Raw genomic sequence first — 18,623 nt, forward strand, 5'->3', positions numbered from 1 at the left:
CAGGGTGTAAAAGACTTTTCGAAAGAAGTATTTGAGTGAATCAAGTTGATAAAGTGGACAGCGCTCGCGGCCATGCTGTGGTGACCTTCATTTCCCATGGACAGGAGTTAGACTTTGCTTTCTTTCTGCCATTTTACTAGACAATTATCACTCTGGAGATCTGCAAGAACTTCAGCTGAGCAAAGATGGAGGGCACTTCTCAGGACTGGTATGAACAAATAGTGTAGCATGATAAGCTTGAAGAGATTGCGCTATTACTCACTATTTCGTCTGTGTTTCCTGTGCATTTTTTGCTATTATGTGGTGCTCCATATTCTTTGTAGTGTTATTTCCCTGTGGTAGTAGATGTGTGGCGCATTTTGTGTGGCAGTGGCGTAGCGCGTTTTGTGTGATAGTCTTATGGCGTATTTTATCCTGTCGTAAATTCCCAAGTGTTACTTCTGGCGTGATCTTCCTCCTTTCAGAGTCCACAGCCCTAGCTCTGTTTTTCTTCCCTCCTTCCTCTTTTAATCTGAGTTGTTTTGCTCCTACCATCTGCACTATGTGAATGTTTGAATAAAAATAGCTCCTGGGTTGCTCTAAAGGCTTTCCTAGTTTTGCGTGCGTTCATTGGCGTGCAGGGGCGTTGCTAGGGGGGGGTAAGGGGGCTATAGCCCCTGATCTTTTGGTTGTAGCCCCGGATAGAATCTCAGGAGCTACAGCCAAAAGACTAGCTAGCCCCCAGTCCCAACAATTCCGACATCAGATTAGCCCCGGGTCTTTTCCAGACCTAGCAACTCCCCTGTTGGCGTGTATACATACTTGAAGTGCAGGAATAGGTTGTTTTTGGAAATCGTTAAATAAAAGCTTCAGAGAAGAAATTCCCAGCTGCTTGGTGTGCGACTGCAATGCAGGAATGTAATATCCCTGCACTTCAGGGTAGGACGTTTTTTTTTCACGTCTATTCTGGTTTTGAAGCCGACGTCCTCACATTTCCACTAGTTTTTCTCCAATATAATTGCAGGCAAGTTTTGCTTTGAGTAACAGTTTATATGTTTAAAACAACCGGCTCTGAAAATAATTCCTTTATTGAAATCGGAGGGTGGGGCAGTGATCTGAATGCACCCGCCTTCCAGGCGTGTTATGCCTCGCTACCAAAAGGTGAGCTCAGGGGTCAAGTCCTAAAAATTAAATTGGCGGGGCCCATCAACAAACGCAATGGGATGCGACGTCACCAGAAATTAGCATATCAAGGTGAAATATGCACATTTCATTAAATTAGCATTTGCATAACCACCCAAATTACACAGGACGAATGGCATTTGCCTTTCATACAATCAATACAAACACAAAACCAAGGGAGGATATTTTCTTCTAATAGTGTTTTTGAAAACGTTAAAAGGTGTGCATGTTTTAAACTCCAAGAACCAATACAAATATTTTCCCAGGAACCTGCAGTACCGAAATGGGACATTTCACCTTTAGTTGTTTGTTATGTTTCATCAGGTTATATAGTGCAGTGGTGAAGTTTTCGGCCTGCAAACCTGATGACATCAATTCAAAGAGGACATTCGATGTTTCTCATTTTAGCTGGGTGGGGATTGAGTCCACCCTCTGAAAATGGGTTGTTTTCGTCTGCCCGCGTGTACCTTCGACTTGAGCCCTGAGTGAGATGTTTTCTTGTGAGCCCCTTATTTGACTTTTGATTAAATGTTGCACCTTCAGGAAGGTTCCAAATAAAATCTTGGTCACACCCACGCCCCCTCCCCACCAGTCATAATTTGAACCATAACCTTGTCTCTAACCCATCACTACTCGAACCTATACTCTTATGCTAAATTGTAAATACTTTATAACACACCAGCCACCACTTTCCCTATAGTCTCCAGGTACCCACACCTCTTCTTTTTCTCCATCATTCGCTCTGCAGCGGTCCATTAATTTAAGCACGTGTGCGCATCTCTCTCCTTCTCCCGTCCCACCCGAACCCATCCATCTCTTCTCCATCTCCCCCGATCAGCCGTCAATGCGCACATCCTTATCACCCTCTCTAATTCCTCCATTTTTCGTCCCCTTGTCACTCAAGCCTCAGGTTGTTCTATGCGTGACGGCGTTCTATTGGATCCAGAAACAGAGGGTTCCTCCTCCTCCCCCAATGAGGAGGTCTCGCTCATCCGCAAGCCCGCTGGGAAATCGCTGTATCCCGCCTGAAGGTAAACAACCCGAAAGGCCCCCGTGCAGCCGAGATTGGCACGGCACCTGAGTGGGCCAGCAGCCGCAGCCTCCTGGAGAGGTGATTATTCAAGGGAACGTCTTCAGACAGTCTGTAACTGATTGCCTAATCACGCTAAGTAGCTCCTCCAATGCTATCCAGGCAGCAGAGGACACGCCGCACATAAAAATGCCTGCCATCAATTCAAGCAGTTAAGTCAGAGCACTGTTTGGCAGCCTGGCCGCCCGGAGTCTGAATTCCCCTCACTCACACCGCCCTCCTCGGGACTAGTGGAGGACTGGTCATGCAATTCCCTCTTCTCCGGCCCTACAGGGTTTTCCAGGATCACAGGTTTATGAGCGTGTCGCCCTTCACCCGTAGAACGGTGTGTTGTGTTGTGTTGTGTCCTATCTCGCCTCTGTCCCAACTGAGAGGCCTTGCACCTTTACGGAGTCAGTCTTGCTGGAGAGGGCCTACTGGGCGTAGCTGCGGCCCTCCTGGGCTATATGCATCATCCTTGGTGTGGCCAGGAAGTTCCTTTGCATGGTGTGTAGCGGAGCTGCAATAAGACACCAGAGATAAGAGCGGACCATAGCCGCGGAGCACTCTGCGCTCAGGCGCGCTACCACCACATTTACTTGGCGATGACATGTCCAGGGACATCGATTCACCAAAATGCCAGGGGTAGTGGAAGTGATATCACAGACCTGATGACACCACAGGAAGTGATGTTACTTGACCTTTGACTGGATGGCAACAGTTCCTCTCTACCCCTTGCAACATCACCAAAAGTGGCTTGCGTGCGTAAAAAAGGAACATAAACCTAAACAATATAAAATACCAAATAGGTACTGAATCAGACAACCATATTTTAGATACCAACCACATTTTAACAAGGGTTCTGCCTTCGTATGCCATGGATGGGGTCATGATATGACATAGTTAGACCCAGTAGTATAATATAGGCCGAGGCAATATTGCTTCCACCATCGGGTTTGCGATTTGAAGATTTGAATATATCTTCATGAAATATTTATGACAAAGCATTGAGCAATTTTGGGGAGTGCCCTGACCTGATTCTTTCTGAAATGTACTCTGACAAACTTACATTGCTGGAAAGCCTGGTGAGGATGTACAAGAAAATTAAAATGGTAAAATGGGGAAAGATATAGAATTAATGTCATTCTCTAAACTACAAAGGGCGCTAACCACACACCTGAGGACGTAGAAGTATATATAGACATCCGTGATGAGATTTCTAGGGCCAAAATATGATTACATATATAATGATGTGTTATTTATATAGCGCCTTAATCCAAAATGCTTTACAGAGCACATATTTACATACAATATCACCCAACCGAAATTGGTATTTATTTATCAACCTCAGAAGGATGAAAGGCTGAGTTGGCTTTGCCAGGATTCGAACCTGCGACCTGCAGATCATACTCAGATCGCAGCAGCAAGCACTCAACCCGCTGAGCTACCTTACTATATGCACTTTTGTCTTAATTTACTGGGTTCCCAACAAAGGTGAGGTCCCGTAAGAGGGATCCCTTGGCAAGAAATACATTGTTGTCTCTGTAAAAAGCTGGGGGAGGCAGAAACGCTAATACATTGGCTGATTGGCTGCAGTGCAACACTGGGGCTGAGGAAAAGAAGGTGGTTGGGAAAGTTCATATGGCAATTAGAGGATTTAAACTGTGAAGTCATGTGAGCTAGGTGCTTGTATGGACCTATCTCAATGGCCATTGCTTTAGTGAATATTTTAATAGTGGTACACAAAAGGTTGGGGGGGACATGGTTTTCTTGATTAGTCCACCATAATGAAGCAGGGAAGGGAGTAATAGGTCACATAGGTGGAACATCTAATCTTGGGGGGTTATAAAGGGAGGTCATGATGCGTTTACAGTATATGGTATTATATTGTATTGTGTTCAATGAATTAATGATGTCTGTGATGCGTATTTTAGAAGGTTGTATCTAAAGTAATGTATTGCCATTCATAATGAACTAAGAGATTTGAAGTATATGATTAAAAATGTGTTAAAGTTTTTAATAAACTATAAATACAAAACAAAAATAGCTGACACACTGCCATACATATGCCACTTCAGCACTGTATGTCCAGTTACTTCCATATTATGCCAGTTATAGCTGCATGTCAGGTATTGTCATCATATGAAAAGTAGATCCCCCACATTGCCAGTTGCTGCGGTAATACAGTATCCAAAAATCCAATACATGTTCAGTTCACAGGAGCATTGACGCTTTAATTAATTATAATGATTTGTTATTCAAATTGTGCTTTCACCAAAGTGCTGTATATAGCACATATTTACATACAATTACTATCCCAGTTGAAGTTGGTACTCATTTATCAATCTCAGAAGGTTGGCTGAGCCAAGATTTGAACCTGCGACCTGCAGATCACACACAGATCGCAGCAACAATCGTTCAACCTGCTGAGCTATCTTACTACTGCTTTGCTATTGAAAATGTTATGCCACCATAAGAAAACATGTCAAAACGGGCTGCACAAAGTACGCCATGCGCATGATAACACTTATAAAGTTTGATGTAGCCTTGATGATGCACAGTAAAAAAATGCCATGCCACAGTAAGACATACCTAGACTGACAGCACCAATATGCCAATCTAATCATGCAATAACACTTGTCATGCTTACTTCATCATAGATGCCCAGGAAAATATAAAATGCCACAGTAAGGACTGGCCATAGCAAAACACAAGAGGTGATGGCTGGAAGGTTATGATATGATATGATATTTTATTTATAGCGCGCTTATAGCGCGCCTATACACAAGTGTTTCAATTAATGTTAACCTCTGGTATTACGCTGGGCAACCCTCCAGACCACCGTCTCTGCCTACCAAGCCATTACCGAAGGGGAAAGACCATTTGCAAATCAGGCCTGGCCCCATCCCAAAAGGGGAAGTCCAGCCCAAACTGTTAGTTCACACTCCTTCTGAATGAGACCACAAGCATCCCCATAAATTATTTCGGCCTTGGTGAACTGGCTGCGCCGAAATGTGAGTTTTGCCAGGTTATTACCGTTATCATGATTGCTTTAGAGATGGCCAGTGCAAAATGTCAAGCCACAGCAAGAAATGGCACTTACTTAATAACACTTATGATGCTTACTTCATTAAAGATGCCAGAAAAATATGCCATGATGAAGTAAGACCTGGCTAGACTGGCTGTATCCAAATGTCAGTCCAGGCAGGTAATAATACCTATTGTGCTTACTTTATCATAGATGCCCTGTAAAAATGTCATGCACCATTAAGAAATAACTTGACTGGCAGTACCAAAATGCTAGTCTAGCCACAAATAGCACATACCAAGCCTGCTTTATCATGGGAACCCACAGTGGTGCAGAGGCCATTGTGCTGATCTTGCTTTACCCCCCCCCCCCATCCCTGACATTTTGGGCTATGTTGACTTTACCTGGCTGACCTACAGAGCTGTATCACGACAGAACAGGTCAAATACAACAAGCGGCCCAGCAATTATTAATGTAAAACGTTTCATTGTTAGCACCTTCATTCGTATGCATACGTTTTTAGGCAATTTGAAATTGTGGTGGGGGTTAGTACTTGCATGTCGGGGGAGTGATTGGAAGGGTACAGGGGGACAGGAGACAGCTCATTCTCACAGCAGTTCTTAAGTCGGTGCTTTCAGACGTAAAGGCGAAAGTTAACTACATGTAAGATTGAAGCTGCACTAGAATAGTAACTTTAGAATATATAAAAACAAACGTTTGATGCCCCCTCACAAGTATGTCTGCCCCCCCACAGTCTCTGAAGATAGCACCTCCCGAACATTTTAAGGGTTATCCCCATCCCCTCATTTTTTGCCTAGGTGTGCACCTGGATGCCCATTAGATAACAGTGCACCCCCCTCCTGCCCCACCCTCTCGACACGTCTCCTTTCCCTCCCAATCTCCTCCCCCAACCCCCAACCCCCAAATCTGCTCCATGGCCCAGCATTACCTCACGTCCCTCTTACAAATGAGGCAAGCTGCTTCATAAGCAACTACTGGGACAAGGAAGAATAGAACCAGGAGTAATGAATATCACTGGTAAGTCATCCAGGCATTGAACGCAAACTCACACATCCACACACCAGTCACATGCTCATTTACGCGTGCACCCATCCACCATTTACTCACACACACAGCCACGCGTACATCTTGCACTGACACACATTATATAATATACATATACATACACACACATACACACTCCATTTCATGCACACACATTTTCACACAACAAAATGTGTGCCTTTTCTCAAATCTGTTGCTGCTCCGAGGAACTCCTCTGCAGGCAGGCCTCTGTGGCTCCCAAGCACCATGGACGCAAGGAACCATCTCTGGTTCCTTTCATGCGCAGAGCAGGGCAGCCAGAGCCTTCCATGTCCTGGAAGGCGGTGGAGGGGGTGAGGTTTCTTTTTCAAGTCAATCACAGAAAACCGCAACGGAAATCATTTCTTTCTGAAGTAAGAGTGACTTCAAAAAGAAATTAATGTAAAGAGGGATCTCATCTGAGAGCCCGCTTTACCTTCAGTTTCTCCCTGCATGTGCAACCCTTAACCAGGGGTCACAGAGGCCAGTGGTCGCAGAGGAATTGCCAGGGGTCACAGTTGCAACTCCTGGCGACCCCCAATTGACGTCAGTGGACGTGTCTCCAGTGTCACCGTGTGTTGGCATGAGTGCTTGAGTGTTTGCGTGCAGGCAAGGCACGGCGAGCTCCCGCCTGGTCGCCTCCTGACACCATCATATCCCTGCCCTTCGTCTTCAAAGTCCAAACGTCCATTTCACTGCCCCTAAAACCCACAATAAATTCTTTGAACTTGCCTGGTGGTCTAACATGTCTTCTCAGAGGGTATTGACATTCAGTCGATGGCCCAGGGATCAGCATTCTCACACTGCCCTCCGGCTCAGGCGGTGGATCTGCCAGGGAGCTGCTACTCTCTTCCGCAGTGCCACTCCTTCCTGCCTCATCTCCTTGGCCATCTCTTACTTCTGGGGATTGTCCCTCATCACAGCCTCTTCTGTCACCACTGCAGGACAGTGCCTTAAAGTCGGAGGAGTTTGTCGATACATTGGTTGATCCGTGGCTGGCTATAATCATAGGGCCATCTTTTGCTCTTACAGTAAGCAATTGAGGGTCAAACATCAGCTCAAACTTCCATTGCATTCCTCTCTTTTTGCTGCTCATCTCTGGGTGTCCAATACAAAAGGTACCCACTCTGCTGTTGTGGTAGTTCTTGGTGCTTTTCCTAGCAAGAGACTGGCGGGGGCCACTCCGGTGGCCATCTGCAGCATTGTGCGATATTCTGAAAAGAATTCAAATATAGCCCTTTTGGGATCCTCCTAGCACTCTATTGCTACTCTGGGTGTCCTGTTGAAGGTCCACATGAAGCGCTCCGCTTCCATGTTTGCTTGAAGTTAGCTGGGGCTAATTTCTATATGTCAGATTTCGAGATGCTCTATTAATGGCTGGAGTTCGCCACCCATGTACGGGGGTCCATTGTCCTTCTTTATGGAGACCGGAAGGCAGTGGGTGGCAAAGATATTCTCCAGTTTCTGAATCACTGTGTAGGCTGATGTTGACTTGGCTCTCTGAACTTCAGGCTAGTGGGAGAAAGCATAGACCCGATGTCCGCACTGACATGTTCTCAGAGTTTCTCCGCTCTGGGCATAGATCCGATGGGTCCGGCTGGTGAGGCAGCACCTGTGCATTGGCAAGGGATGCATCCGCATATCATCATCTCAACTGCTTGTTCGTGTCCTGAAAACCACATTTTCTCTCGAATCAGGTTCTAGTCATACATATGCCCCGATGGCTTGCATGTTTCACTCTGATTTTATTTCAAAAATAACAGTGACGTACAATTACAAAGTGTAATAAATATTGCATGAAAAAATATTGAAATGCCTTTTACAATGCACATTTTAAAAATACCTATTTTTTTGGGGGGGGCACCTTACCTCTCCTACTCCTAAACTCTCCTTGTCTCCCTCCCCTTTATCCCAATTTTAACCTAAATCTGTTTTCGTTTTTTACACGTAAAAGCCAACCCATCACTACATTTTCTTTTCTTTATTTCAATATTTATCTGCTATTAGGTATGTTTTACCCACTCTGTTATGTCTTGCAATATTTTTTAATCTTTGTAGATTCATTCTTTATTATTTCCTGCAATATTATCACTGAATATTAACCTGCATGTGCGGATTACACTACTCTGTATGCTACTGTGGTGGGAACAACGATGCACAAACCTCACAACAGTAGATATTTTTTAGAAAATGACAGCTCATCATTCCCGAAAAAAAGGCTCCTGAGGCACCATTGTGCTGATTCAGTGAGGTGTTGTTGTGCTTTGAGGAATCCATGCCATGTGAGTGGTGAAAAGGGAGGCCTGACCTCGCCTGGCCTCTGTAGTGGGACAAAATGGAGACTGCCCATAGGAACTCATGGTGCATTGGTTCCTATGGGTAATCTTTGTGGCTCAGGGTTTCCTCTTCCTCGTCCCAGTGGTTTTTTTGAAAAGTCAGTGTGGAGGGATTGGGGGAGTTGTAGTTTTTCCGCGTGATTATCGAAAAGCTATGTGTGTTTTTGTCAGGGTGAAGGGGCTAAGTGTATGATGGTGGATAAATGGTTGTTTGTGTTTTTGCAGAAAGGTATTGGGGCATAATGGGACTTTGGTGACAGTATCCTATTTTGGATGAGGCACAGTTGGGTTGGATTATGTTGCAATAAAGGGGATACCGCGTCTCACCCGAGGGTGCTCCTCCCGCAGTCCCCAAGGACGCACAGCCTAGGTGATCCTCCCCCGCTCGTACGCTCCCAGGGTTGGGATTCAAGAGTGATGGTCCTCCCCTGGCCACCTGAGTCAGGATCCCTGGGAATTGCCTGGGAGAAACACCTCAGGTTTCTCACATCACCCATAGGCCAATGGTTAGGTGGAGGTCTTTGGGGTTCTACCATCCTGCGGTTCCGGGGGTCAGCTGGAAGCTGCTTATTAAAAGGTGGTGGCGATGTTGATTGCCTCAGTTAAAGCCGGCCAGTGGTGTTGTTACACCCACCTTTGCATAGGAGCAGGAAGGGCATCGATGACTTGTTTGAGTTGCACCTTCCCCGTGATTTTGGCCACTGTAGCCGAGTTGGGTTTTAACCACTTCTCGGTGGAGTCCTGAATTCGATAGTAGAGTTGGCAGGGTGTCTCTCCTGGCTTGAGTCTTATTTCTCATAGTTGTAGGCGGTACGCCTCTTTGTCCATGCCAATACTTTCCAATATGGCTCCCATGGTGCGCTGTCAATTATCCCACCGCTGCCATCGCTTTGTAATGAGGGAGCGTGAGACAGGTTGTGATAAAACAAAATAAGTCCTTTATTCAGGTCACAGGACTGGGAGGCCCAGTCAAAGGAAAGAAAAAAAGAATAAACTTAAAGTTCAATCAGACCCTATTTAGGGGGGGTCTTCCTCCGGTCCCAGCAAGGGTGCTTCATCCTTTTTTGAACATTGACATCTCTCGTCTTAAAAAGCCCAACAATATCGTCCTTCTTCCTCCAGCGTCTCCTGCAAGAGACAGAGTCGGCGTCACACAAAATCATAGGTGTGCTGTGCTTTATATCGGCAGCCTGCACAAGTAACCAATTACCTTAGCGCTTGTTGAGGGTACAGAGTTCTTAGCCCCGCCCAAATGGGAACCGTCTATTTGCCATGGCCGCCATAAAGTGTCCCTGCCTCCATCCCGGTCTAGAGATGGTGTGTCTTGTGGGCATTTCATGTGCATCGGGTCAGGGGCTTTGACCACGCGAGGGGGACAGTTCGGGGAACGAAGTTCGCTCTCCGGTCGAGAGCCCCTCGGGCTAGTGACAGAGTGCCTTTCTTCAAGGTAAGTCCAGCCTTCCTGTTTGTTATGTAGATGGTTGTTGTGGAACAGCTCCACTACCAGTAGAAGAGGGAAGAATTGGGTCCAACCCCATGTCAAGGTACTGGGACTGGGTATGGAGTTGGGAGTGTTTATTAGTCCCAGCTGGTGGTCCGTTATTGCAGCTCTCTTGCCTGCTTCGTTTTGTGGTTTTGTGCCCTTCCCCTTCCCATTGGGGTATGCTCCAAACAAGAACAGGGACCCCTCACAGCAGGTTTGACCTGTTGTTTGTGTATCTTCCTGTTGGGTTCATATATGCTTTGTGTCCAGTGCATATACGTGTGTAATGGCATCACTTGCTCTCATCATCTTTGGTTATAGCATGCCCATTGCTGCTAGAGCTTGCAAGTCCATTTCTTCTTTGACTGATCCAGGATAAGGTCGGTAGGGTTGCCTTAGTGAATATAGTCTCTCGTATCTGCGATATGATGGCGGAGAGGGAGCAGACGCCATAAAAGATGCACTCCTTTTGTTTCTATGATATTGAGACGGGGAGGGGCTGACGCAATGAATGTCGCATTCATTTGCCTCTCAACAATGCCAAATACCCAAGAGATCATAGCATAGAAAGCAGAGCAGAGCCATAGCTTGGCATAACAAATAATAATGTACTAATGCTCTAGGAATCGACTGCTTTCAAGGGTTTTATGTGATTCGACAGAAGCCAAAGTGGTCTAATCATATAGCCCCGATACCCCACCATCTGGATCCCACCCTTCAAACCCCTCTCTCGCCCCCCTACACGTTGAATCCCCTATAGTCGGGTACCCTGTCCTCCTCACCCCCGCTGACCTTACTAATGATGGGTTTCACCCCATTGCCTTCTTCTTCTTCCAGCTCCCCACTCCCGTCTGCACACTCAATGGGGATGTCTGCTCCCCAGGCTCCAAACCCTGAGACCCCCTGACCACATTCCCCAAGCTCACCCACCAGGCCCACTAACCCTACAAAACGCCCCAAACCATGAATGCCCACAAATCCCGCCCTCAAAATCTCCTTAACTGCTCCTCGTCACGGCTGCACCCCTCTCCATTTCCTGCCTCCATAGAGCGAACGCTATATACATGAACTTGACGGTGCGTTCGGACATCCAGTGTGTGATGTGCAAACCAGTCGGTTGCCCGTGGATGCGACTATCCATATTCTGCTGGGATAGACCCGACAAGTCCTTCTTCACTGAATATGGGGAGAACCCTTTCAAGGTTTGATGTGAATGGAATGCTCTTTTGCAGGCCAAGCCCCAGGGCTCAAAAGCAAGATGACCCCCAACCTTCACACCCTTCCTTCTTTCCACCTTGGGGCATACTGCTTTTTCCTTTTATTAAGAAGCATTTTCTCTCCTGGCTAGAGGCATTTGGCTCTTTTTTTGCAAGGGAGTCATATCGCATTCTTTCAAACAATTTGGTGGTTTCCGTAAATGGAGTTTCCTTTTTCTTACTTTCCTATTTGTTTCATGTTCTACACTGGGCTAACCGACTGCCTTACATTTACTTCCTAGTACTTTCGAGCATTTCACCACGTTGCAAAGTCCAGGAAAGAAAACAAATACCAAAACTGCATCAGTGAAAAGAGTCTTTAGAGCACCACATGGACTGTGGCCAAGCCCTAGGTCCCTGAGTGGGACCCTAAAGAGTATTTACAGCACCACATGGACTGTGGCCAAGACCTAGGTCCCTGCGTGCGACCCTAAAGAGTCTTTAGAGCACCACATGGACTGTGGTCAAGCCCTAGGTCCCTGAGTGGGACCCTATACAGGAGTGATGCTGTTGTAACACGAGCTACTGGTTGAGCCTGAGGCCCCTTCAAAGGAACAGAATGCAATGGGATGCTCACAGCACTGAGGAGCAGGGAGGGAGGGAGGGTTTGAAACTCCCAAGCCATCAAACGTAAAAACCACCAGAAAACACCAGTGTACCCCAAGATCAGCACTGAGAGGACCCTCAACCAGACAGCCGGGTAAAGTGGGTTTAATGGGTGTGAAACAGAGGTGACTGCGCTCCAAATATACTCACAAGGAAGACAAATGGTGATTGGTGTATCTTGCACATCTGGAATTCTTTTAATAACAACATTCGGGAGGGGTTGTCTGTCAGAAAAGCAATCTGGCATGTTTGCAACTCCCTGAAAAATGATCAAACGCTTCCTTTTTCGTTCCCTTTTATGTTGTGTTACAAAGATGGTATACTGCACCAAGTCACCACCCCCACCACGGCTGTAGTGTCAAAACAACTAGACTTGTCATTATGTTATGCTATGGAGCTTTTGTACAGTGCCAGGCCACCGAGGACCTGGCTTGTCCAGAAAAATGCGGCCTATTGTGCCCTCACCCAGTGTACCCAGACTGTTGTCTGTGGAACAAAAAGGAAGAATGCGGCTAGAAAAGAGGATGGTAAAGAGGAGGAAGAATAAGGGAGAGTGATTGTAATTGTACAGATGCATGAGGATCCTTTGGGTGGACCACGTGTCAGTTATGAAGAAGGTACACTACATATGCTTAGGCTTAGGCTTAGTCCATACTCAGCTATCGATGTGAGGCAGGTTCAAGGGGTAATATTTATATAACATTCTTATGGTGTTTGGTTGCGCGATGGGCTCAATAGGTGCTCAAACCATCTAGTAGGACTGGTAGAGGCCTTTGAGCAAGTTTGTAGTTAGCATATGACCAAAAATCAGACCTAGAATTATAATTCCAGGAAAACTATCGGGCCTGGCCCAGGAGTGGCTCGGTCAAGAATAGACCGTATGGAAGTCGGAATGCGATTGGAGATGATAAGGGAGGAATGGCGAGTGCTTGTCTGTCTATAGCGTTATAAGAGTTAACGCAAGCCTAGCGCTACAACGAGAAGGACTCGCTGATTGTGAAATCAAAAAAGACTAATGGATGGTTAACTCCTATGCTACCACATCCTTCAGATTACTCTCTAATGGTAGTAAACAACTGATACTAACTTCTTCTTTCTACAATGCTAAACCGAAGATCCTACTAAGATGACAAATGCATAAGAGCAGAACGTTTAGATCTGATAGGTTTATTGTAGTCTGGAGAGTCCTGGCCTGGGGTTGTCTTCTCACAATGAGTGTAGCCTGCCCAATTTGCAGGCAATGAATGGCGCTGGTGGAAAGATTTGGCAGTAAACGCCATGAAACATATATAGGGGAAGTCCACAACTTTACACTGCCACAGTACAAAGTGCTTCTCAGACAGGGCTGCCTTTCTATTTTCCCCTCTTCAACCAATTCCACTTCTGTTCATAGTGCTGCTAATCCTCTAAACATGGGCAGCCTTTGATCTCCACACTAATCGCTTAACATGCAATCATGTTTCTATGGTTCTAATTCTCAACAGAAGTCCCAGTAGATCTGCAGGTGAACAACTACATAAGAAGCTTAGATAGGCTGGGAGCATACATCTCTGTGTCAGCCAGGGAAAAGAAATTGACAACATTATGCGCTTTGTGGCATGATTGCTTCACTATTAAACTGCAGCAACTCAACTTTAATATTCCAGCCCAAACACATTTGCTAGGTCTTTTTCATCCCTGGCACCTAACACCCTCCAAATCCTATTACTTATTTGACTGCCTTATTGTTTTATTGTACCATGGCTTTAAATCTAGCAGATTCTCCTGTCTCCCAGGCCAGGGAAAGCTACAAAAGGCCCTTCAAGACGGACCCCTCTTACACAAGCATTTATTCTTTCAACATAGGAGAGACCAGTCCGACCTTCCCCTACCACTCATGCTATGCCCTCTTGTGGGCTTTCCTGCCAAGATCTTCCGCCCCTATTACCCTTTATCTGACCAAAGAAACGTTGCAGTAAATGATGTGAAATATGAACCAGAAGGGGCTTCCTCAGATCACAGAAAGTTTGTGATCCTGGAAACACGATCTTATCTCGCTGTGCCTCAGGCCTGTTATATTGCAATATTATGAGTGCACACAACATTGCCCATGAAAAGAACGGTGTGCTTTATACAAGCTAAAGGAACCTTGCCATTCTGTCTCTTAAGCTTCCATATACAGGCCAAGATGTCCAATCAGAACTTTGGGTATACTGAATGTGCAAAAGTTCTAAATACTGCAAAGGCCAAAAGGTTGTTTCAGCTCATATCTGCTCATATCAATGCCACATCTGTCATGTGCCACATCCTGATTCCACAATTTCCCAGCTCCTGCCCCAGTTCTCTGTGCCATATGCATTCAGCCCAGGCGCCTGCCTATCCCCTTCCTTTGCAATCTCTACATGAGCCCTCTCCCTGCATGCGGATACTTTAGCAGGCGAGATTGTGTGAGCAGACGCTCACACAACCTCACCTGCTAAAGTTACGCCGACGACAAAAAAAATCATCTTCAAAATCCCAAAGTCCATCTCCACCCCACTTGCATCCTGCCTCACTGACATCAATCGCTGGATGATGGTCAACCACCTCCTGGTCAATCGCGGAAAAACAGAGATCATGATCTGAGGAAAGACAGCACTCTTCCCGCAAACCACCCCCTGGCCTCCCTCACTAGGACCCCGCCGCATCCACCACAGTCAAAAACCTGGGCTGCACAACGGACACTGAACGGACTCTATCACATCACATTGATACAGTGCCAAAATCCTGCTACCTGTACCTCTGCACACTCAGACGCATTTTCCCTTAAATCTCCGACCACCACAGAGTGACAGCAATCATGTCCATTGTCCTCTCCCGACTATTCTATGCTAACTCTGTCTACATGGGCGCCCCTGCCTACGAACTCAAAAAGCTCCAAACAGTCCAGAACTCCACAGCTAGGCTCCTCATCACCCTCAGCCGCTATCAACACATCACCCCTGCCCTCCGCACCCTCCACTGACTCCCTATTGGACAACAGGTCACTTTCAAAGCCATGTGCATCATTCACTGAGCCCTATACAAGACAGAGGGACTCATTACGAGTAAAACCACCTGGTTACCGCCGGACTCGTATTACCATTCCGCCTCCGTGATTCCCGGAATTACCGGGGCATTATAACCCCGGTGACCTGGGAATTCCGGAGGCGGAATGGTGTAAATCCCAATTCCCACTGAGTCCCATAGGACTCACTGGGAATGGGGATCATAGAAACACCGGCACCATCTCGTGATGGTTCCGGTGTTTCCTTGTCTGCCTGCAGGCGGGCGGTGTTAAACCCGCCAGGTCAGACCTGGCGGGATTGACGCCTCCGCCTGCAGGAGTCGTGATCACCCGGTATGGAAACAACGGTGGCGGCGGGTTTACCACCACCATTGTTTCCATACCGGGTGAGTTGTAATGAGGCCCAGACTCAATATACCTGCAACAGAAAATCCCCCACTACCACCCCAATAAAAATCTGCCATCAGGCACTGGTCTCCTACTGGTAATCCCCCCCCTTCAAATCAACCAGAATTGGAGTCACCACTTTCTCTGTCCAAGCCCCCACTATCTGGAACTCTATGTCGCTTAAGATCTGATGCATAGAGGACCACCTGGCCTTCTAGAGGGCCCTAAAGACATGGCTAGTCCCTTCGGCTCACTGACAAACCCTGTCCTCCCCTTTGAGCTAGCCACTCAATCCAGGAGGACCACTGCAGAGTTGAATTTGGTCCCTGGCTTGAGGTGAGACGCGTATCCCCAATAATTCTTATGATCCTAGTGCTGCGACCCAATTTCTGTTAACCTTTTGTAATTTTTAGCATTTGTTCTGCTCTCCCACTGCCTCAGCGCTCTGTGCCTTGATCTTCCTGCTTCCTGGCCCCTGCTCCCTCCTCCCTGCTGCCTGGCCCCTTCGTTGATTGGCTAATTGTTCCCTCATCACACAACTCACCAGGGCAACCGAATGCCTGGTGCAAGCCTCCCGGCTAAGGGCCCTGAGGCAAAGGGCAGCTCTTGCAGATGCAGCTCCAGATCGTGTTTGCCAGTGTTCGCCAGCAGAGCCTGAAGCCATCAACCAGCAGCGACTGACAAGGTAAGTGAGGTATGGGAAGGGGGTGAAGCCATTACTGCTCCCCACTAACTGACCAACCAATCTTATTCTCTATTAGCTTGTAGTCTGATGCATGCAGCCCACAGTTTGTATAATAATCTTATCTCGCAGTTAGCCATATTGTGTTAGTCAGCCATATCTCGCATTTAGCCAGATTGATTTAGTAAACCATAAGTGCTAAGTGTTACTACGTTTACTGTGCCCCCGTTCTAGGCCCTTCTCCCTCGATCCAACACCTAGATCCAGGTGTCCCAAATCTAGGTGTTGCTGCATTTACTGTTGTGTCCACATTTTAGGCCATTCTCACTCTATCCAGGTGCCCCAAATGTAGGTGTTACTGCATTTACTCTCGTACACCCTTTTTAGGCCATTCAACCCTCTTTCCACGTGTCCCAAATCTAGGTGTGCCTGCAGTTACTGTTGTTCCCCCATTTTAGGCCATTCTCCCTCTATCCAGGTGTCCCGAACCTAGAGTTGCTTCATTTATTGTTGTGCCCTGATTTTAGGCCCTTCTTCCTCTGTCTAGGTGTCCCGAAGCCTAGGGCTGCTGCATTTACTGTTGTTCCCCCACTTTAGCCCCTTCACCCTCTACCCAGGTGTCCCAGATCTAGGTGTTACTGCATCTACTGTTGTGCCCCCACTTTAGGCCCTTCTCTCTCTACCCATATGTCCCAATCTATGTCTTACTGCATCTACAGTTGTGCCCCATTTAGGTCCAGGTATCGCAAATCTAGGCGTTACTGCATTGCTGTTGCGCACCCATTCTAGGCCCTTCTCCGTCTATCCAGGGGTCCCAGGTCTGGTTGCCATTACATTTACTGTTGTGCCACATTTTAGGTCCAGGTATCTCATTTCTAGGCGTTACTGCATTTACTGTTGTGCCCTCATTTAGGACTTTTTCCCCTCTATCCAGGTTCCCCAAATCAAGGTGTTACTATATCTACTGTTGTGGCCCCATTTTAGGTCCTGGTATCCCAAATCTGGGGATTACTGGATCTACTGTTGTGCACCCATTTTAGGCCCTCCTCCCTCTATCCAGGTGTCCCAAATCTAGGTGTAACTAGATATGAGATAGCCACATTGCAGTTAGCAATATATGGCATCTAGGCCAACTGTGTTTGTTAGCTATACCTGGTATTGATGCTATGTCCTCAATCTGAGCTTCTCTCCCTCTTCCCAGGTATCGCAAATCTATGTGTTACCGCTTTTACTGTTGTGGCCTCAATATAGGCCTCTCTCCCACCTGCTAGGTGTCCCAAAGCTAGGGGTTAACACTTTTACGGTTGTAACTGCAATTCTAAGCTTTCACCCACTTACCAGGCATCCCCATGATAAGTACTGCTGCTGTGCCCCAGCTTGGACCTCCCTACAACCCCTTGTAGCTAAGATACAAGTGGCCTTCTGAGTAATCGCTGTGTCCTCAACTCAAACAACTCCACCCACGGCAGGTTTCGCATAACCCAGCTCACCCACCTAGCACAGCGCCCCAAATCTAGGTTGCCCCCACCACCTTGTCCATGTCTCCATCCCACAGGCTGCCCAGATGCTCGGCTGTCTGACCCCTAGGTGCCGTCCCTACCCTGCTGCATGCGAACTACCATGTTTTTACCACCTCAACGGTTAGCAAGCCACACAGCCCGTCCTCTTTCTACAACATCAACCAAAGGACCCCCAAGATAAACACCCCAAAAAATTGTTTAAAAACACATCAGAGCCAGAAAGGAAATACCAGCAAATGACCAGACCGCAAGAGTTTACTACCCCTGTTTCAACAACCACAACCCATGGGCGACACACAATTGATTGTGAAAACAAACAGAACCCAGGAACAAAATACCTGCCTCAACAACTGCCTGACAGACATCTACAATTGGATGACAAGAACAACCTTAAAATGAACTCGGCAAAAACTGGAATAATGCTCTCAACCGCAGGATTCGGTGGAGGGAACCCACAACTTGACTGGCTGTGTAGTAAATAACTTAGAAATACTAATGGACAACAGACTATCCCTGGAACAGCAAGTCAACGCAATCACCAAACAATGCTTCTTCCTCCCGAGACTACCCAGAGGATTACTCCCGTACCTCTCCTTCCCTCACAGAACCTTCACAATCATATCCCTGTTACTCACAAGAATTGACTATGCAAACCGCCTCTACCTAGGAATGCCAGAAAGACTCACCAAGAAACACCAAATGGTGCAAAATACAGCAGCCAAAATCCTATTAAGACTAAACAGAAGAGACCACATCACTCCGGCACTGAAAAGCCTACACTGGTTACCAGTAAAAAAAAATGCATCAAATTCAAAGCACTCTGCTTCGCCACAAAGCCTTGCACAGACAAGGAGCTGAATTCCTCCAAGACAGGATTAGCTGGTACCACCCAAGCAGTGGCCTAAGATCCAGCAACAACCTACAAATAGAGGCAAAACATTATGAAAAAAGGAAATTCAGCAGAACAGCACTCTCACATCTAATTGC

The sequence above is a fragment of the Ambystoma mexicanum genome, chromosome 1q (genome assembly GCF_040938575.1).
Source record: "Ambystoma mexicanum isolate Mex_15411 chromosome 1q, UKY_AmexF1_1, whole genome shotgun sequence".
In the NCBI taxonomy this organism is placed as follows: domain Eukaryota; kingdom Metazoa; phylum Chordata; class Amphibia; order Caudata; family Ambystomatidae; genus Ambystoma; species Ambystoma mexicanum.